We start from the raw sequence: 5439 nt of genomic DNA, 5'->3' as shown, positions 1-5439 counted from the left end.
CAAGTATTTGACATACAATTTTATATATTGCTCATTTCAATTTATCAGATTAAAGAACTGGAATTTTCTTAAAGCCTACAATTTATATTTTTTGAGGAAATTGTGAATATATTAGAGTCTCAGGGTCATAGCAAATGCCTGATAATTATTCCAACTCAATTAACAATTCTCAAGCTAATGTGCTGTTGATACAAAGGGAATAGATTCTATGTAGTTCATAGATAAATTAGTTTAACATTTTAAGGAAACAAAGTGCACTTGACAATAAGTAAATCTGGCTCTCTGTTCCACCGTGTTCCACAGGTAGCCGCTGCATGTAGCGCAGTACCAGCACATTCCTGAGATACGATGGCGAGGGTCAGAGTGAAAGAAAGTGGCCCAATCAGGCACCTGGTCACCAGGGAAGCTTTCAACTCCGGCAAACTAAACATTGTGGCCATCAATGATCCATTCATCGACCTCAACTACATACTGCTCTACATGCTCCAGTATGATTTCACCCAAGGCAGGTTGTACACATGGTCAAGGTGAACAGCAAACTTGTCATCAATGGGAAAGCCATCACCATCCTCCAGGAAGAGATTCTACCAACATCAAATGGGGTGATGCTGGTGCCCATTTGTGGTGGAGTCCGCTAGTGTCTTCATCACTGTAGAGAAGGCTGGTGCTCATTTGAATGATGGGGTCAAGAAGGTCTTCATCCCCGTCCCCTCTGCAGCCCATGTGTATGTAATGGGCGTGAACCATGAGGCGTAGCAAGGCCTCCTACCTCACCAACTGCTTAGCTCCCCTTGCCAAGGTGACCAATGACACCTGCGACATTGCGGAGTGACTCATGGCTACAGTGCAAGCCATCACCGCCACCCAGAAGATAGCGGACAGCCACTTTGGGAAGCTGTGGCGGGATGGTTGTGGGGTGGCCTAGAGCATCATCCCAGCAAGGATCCTTGAGCTGAATGGGAAACTCAGGCCATAGCCTTCCATGTGCCCACCCCCAACGTGTCTGTGGTAGACCTGACTTGTCGCTTGAAGAAAGCTGCTAAGTATGATGACATCAAGAAGGAGATGTAGCAGGAATCCAAGGCCCCCTGAAGGGCATCCTGAGCTACACAGAGGACCAGATTGTCTCCTGTGACCTTAAAAGTGAAATCCACTCCTCCACTTTTGATGGTGGAGCCGGCCTCGCCCTCAATGACCACTTTGTCAAGCACATCACCTTGTATGACAACAAATTTGGCTACAGCAACAGGGTGGTGGACCACATGGTCCACATGGCCTCCAAGGAGTATAAGCCCCTGGGGAACACCGATGCTAGCAAGAGCACCAGAGGAAGATCAAGGTTGCTGGGACATCCCTGCCCCACTCAGTCCCCACCGCACTAAGAATCTGCCCTCGCACAATCTCCATCCCAGAGCCCCTGGAAGTGATATTTCTCCAACTTTGGTTTGCATTTTCCTGCTATGTTGTGGGATGCATTTCTGTGATATTGCTAGCCACTCTCTGTAGTTTTTTTTTTTTTTTAACTTGAGAGATAGATTTGCAGAAAGAAGGAGATGAAGATAATCTTCCATCTGCTGGTTCACTTCCCAAATGACATCAATGGCTGGAGCTGAGCCAGTATGAAGCCCAAATCGCCTCTGAGTTTCCCACTTGGGTTCCAAGCTTAGGCCCATCCTCAATTGCTCTTCCAGGCTATAAGCAGAGAGCTGGGTAGGAAGTGGGGCAGACAAGAACACAAACCATCGCTTCTCGGCCTTTTGGCTAAGATCAAGTGAAGAACACAAACCAGCTCCCATATGCAATTTGGAAGATTCATCTGCTGAGGCACTGCACCGGTCCCAGTCATTCTTACGTATTTCGAAAATTGCCCCTTATAGTTATTTGTACATTTCAAATTGATTTTAGGTTCTTTGGATACTAACTTGTGTTTTCTTAAATATTTTGCATTTAATCTTTTATCAGAAAGATGATTACAAATAATTCTTCACTTTCGTTGGTGTCTTTGCATTTAAGTCATTTCTTCTTCGCTAAGCATGTGCTTTTTGTGTAACCTAGATTTACATATCCATTTTATTTTTAATATTTATATTTTTCATGTTATAGCCAAAAGAATGGAAGGGGCGGACTATAAAAGAATAGAATAGAACAGAACAGAACAGAATGGAATAAAGCAATTTCATAAACATATTCCATTATAATTTCTTCTAGGAGTTTGATCATTTTCTTTAGATTTAAGCTTTTGGTCACTTTCTAGTTAATTTCCTAGAGAAGTGGATTAATAGGGCATAATTCTATTCTTCTCCCTGACAATATTTAGTTTCTCCAGTACAACTGATAGATATTTAATAAACATCAATCCATAGGAAGAACTAATATTATCCCATGATATCTTTTCAAATCTTAGTTAACTGTACGATCATGGATTTATTTCTGCTTCCTCGATCAATGTGATTCCATTGTGTGAATGTGTCTCTGTGTGTGTTTGCTTTGTTTTTTTCTTTTTGTTCTTGTTTTTGCAGTAGTATTCTGTTTTGTTTACCATAGCCTTGTAATATATTTTGAAATCAGATAGCTCATTTCCTCCATTTTATTCCCTTTCTCTACATTGCTTTGGTTACCCAGAACCTTTTTGCAATTCTATAGTAACTTGTATTTTTTCCATATTTTCTTTGTTTTGTTTCATTTTACTATGATTTTTATGTGAAAAATGTGGCTGGAATTCTGACATATTTTACTGAATTATTAGATTAGTTTGTGCAATACGAATACTTTAATAAAATAAAGTGCTTCAATTCATGTTTGTGTTACCTTAAGTTCTTTCATTTGTGCCTAAGTGTCATCAGCATAGAGAGCTGCTTCTTTGGTTAAATTTGCTTCTATGCGTCTTTTTAAAGAAGTATTTTAAACAGAATCACTTTCTTTATTTCATCTTTGGATAGATAATTGCTTTGTGTTAAAATTCAGCTGGTTTTTATATGTTTGAATTTGTTGCTCAAATTGTTTTTATTGTGTGATTTTTAAATATGTTTCCTATTCATAAAATAATTATGTCAGCAAATGGAGCCGATGTCATTTCTTCCTTTTCACTTTGCATTTTAGCCATTTTTCATTCAATATTGTGTTTGAAGCAGTTCATATTAATGAATATCCTTGCTTTCCTTGTCATATTTTACAGGGAAAAGATCAGTTCTCTTTCATCTTAAATATAATACAAACTGTGGGTTTGTGTTCCATGTCTTTATTTTACTGAGGTATATTTCGTCTATACCTAATGTATGAAGTTCTGTTGTTATTGAGGGATGTGTTTTTTTTCAAAGATTTCTTCCACATTCTTTAGAAGATATCATGCTGTCTTTCATTAAATTGGAGTATCACACCTATTGATTTGTCGGAGTTGAATTATCTTAGTATCCTAGAGACAAACCTTACTTGATGTTGGTGTACGACTATGTTAATGTGTTATTGAATTCAGTTGACTGATCTTTTTTGAGGATTTTTTTAAACTATCCTTATTAAGGATTTTCTCTTACTGTCCTTTGCTGACATTGACTTTTCAGGGTAATTATATTCTAATTAAGGTGAATAGAAATCATAAATGCATCTTCAATTTTTAACAATCTCAGAAATATGATAATTAATTCTTCCTTATATGCTGATAAAATAAGCTAGTTAAGGATTTTGGTTTTTATTTTATTATTTTATTTTATTTTGTTAGCATTTATTAGATTTTTTTGAATTTCTATGTCTTTTTATTATTCAGTTTAAATAAATGATATATTTGTAGGAACTTAGATTTTTTTTCAAGGTTTTCCAATTTTTTGTAATATAGTCCTCCAAATTGTTTCATGATCATTATTATCTAACGTCTTCATTGTTGCTAATGATTTTATGTGTTTATCACCTCCTAAAAAGTTCTATCTTAATTTTCCCTCAAACTTTTTCCTTCTTTTTCAAAAGCCATGCTTTTCAGAGTATGTTTTGCATATTGTAATTTGATGTTTGTTTATACCAACTTTGATATTTTCCTTAATGCTGAATGGTGATTTTGTCTTTTTGTCACAGAGGATAACTCTTGAGAATAGGTGATAAGCCCAATCACTCTGTACTTCTGTGTGACTCTTAATACCATGGTTACATGGAGGCTGCTCAATAACAGCATTTAGAATTGATAGGTCCCATGTCAAGATTGTGGAGTTTTCCAGGTCAGGCTGAAGCTCTTTCTCTAACATCACACAATATTAGGAAAACATTATTTTTTTGCTCATGTGTAATTTGTAGTATCAAAAACCCTTGGTGGAGGCCTATTTTTATTGGCATATGAAGTTCTTTCTTTGTCAGGACTAAGGTCAAGATATGTGTACATATTACATAAATAATGGCTGACAATTGTTTGAATATGAAGAGAAAACGGAAGAAAAAAATCCAATAACTGATAGAAATAATCTCCATTCAAAGCCTCCTTACAACTCCCTTCCAACAAAATATGTAGTCATTCTTTCAGTGTTTTTCCTTTATAAAGACTCTATACACTATCAGAACTTCCAGTGCTTAATTTTTCTAAATTATTTCTAGAAAAATATGGATTATTCCATTTACAATAGAGAAATCAGAAAATGAGGCTGTAAAATGTACAAAGGGAAAATTGAGATTCTGTCTTTTGTGTATATGTTTTTAATTTATTGACATTCTCCACCTATCCATTTTTAAAGAACTGCAAATACTAAAAGCAGTCAAGAGTTAAATTATATGGAAATTCACTTAAGATGATTTCCTAGTTTAAAGCTCTTGCACCTCTTTCTGGATGGGCTTGAGAAAGAGGGTGTGGAAATTAGCTTTTGGATGGCATGGGATTGAGAAAGATCAGCTTAGCGAGCACAGCTCTGAAAAGCAAACTTCTGTCTGCCGGAACATTCACATTAAGGGATGTAGCCTTTCCTAATCCTTTATCCTGGATGTGCAATAATGCAGCACTCTTCAGGAAATTAAAGCTTTAAAATGACATGTATAAATTATATTGATGGATAGAGGTGAAAAATGCATTTCTGAACATTATTTTGTGAAGTGCCTCGATCAGGTTCTATAAAAATGATTTGTAAACTGTAATTACACTTGGGTAAAGGCACTAGTGTAGCACTCTGGGCCTGTCATGAAATACAAGCAAAACACTTAGTCAATTACAGGCATTCACATTGGGAACTGCTGATACTGAAACAAATGTCAAGGTTTAACTTTCTAAGATAAATTTATATATTCAAATTCTGATTCTGCATCTTCATCAGAAAATTCCTCTCAATGTTGTGTGGTAATCAAAATTAAAATTTCATGAACTTCCCACATTTAAAGAGATGAGAGTAATCTGATCAATCTCTTAAATGCATTGTAAATGAAATGAAGATAAAACCTACGTACAGTTCTTACTTCCTACTTTCTCCAGTTGGT

At 36.2% G+C, this 5439-nt stretch overlaps 1 pseudogene; it reads left to right on the top strand.

Moving 5' to 3' along the window:
* Positions 1-348: 348 nt before the first annotated feature.
* On the top strand, positions 349-1382 carry LOC101523862 (glyceraldehyde-3-phosphate dehydrogenase-like; annotated as a pseudogene).
* Positions 1383-5439: the final 4057 nt, after the last annotated feature.

The sequence above is a fragment of the Ochotona princeps genome, chromosome 10 (genome assembly GCF_030435755.1).
Source record: "Ochotona princeps isolate mOchPri1 chromosome 10, mOchPri1.hap1, whole genome shotgun sequence".
Lineage (NCBI taxonomy): Eukaryota > Metazoa > Chordata > Mammalia > Lagomorpha > Ochotonidae > Ochotona > Ochotona princeps.
The sequence above is the reverse complement of the archived record's forward strand: the minus strand, read 5'-3'. Positions and strand labels throughout refer to the sequence as shown.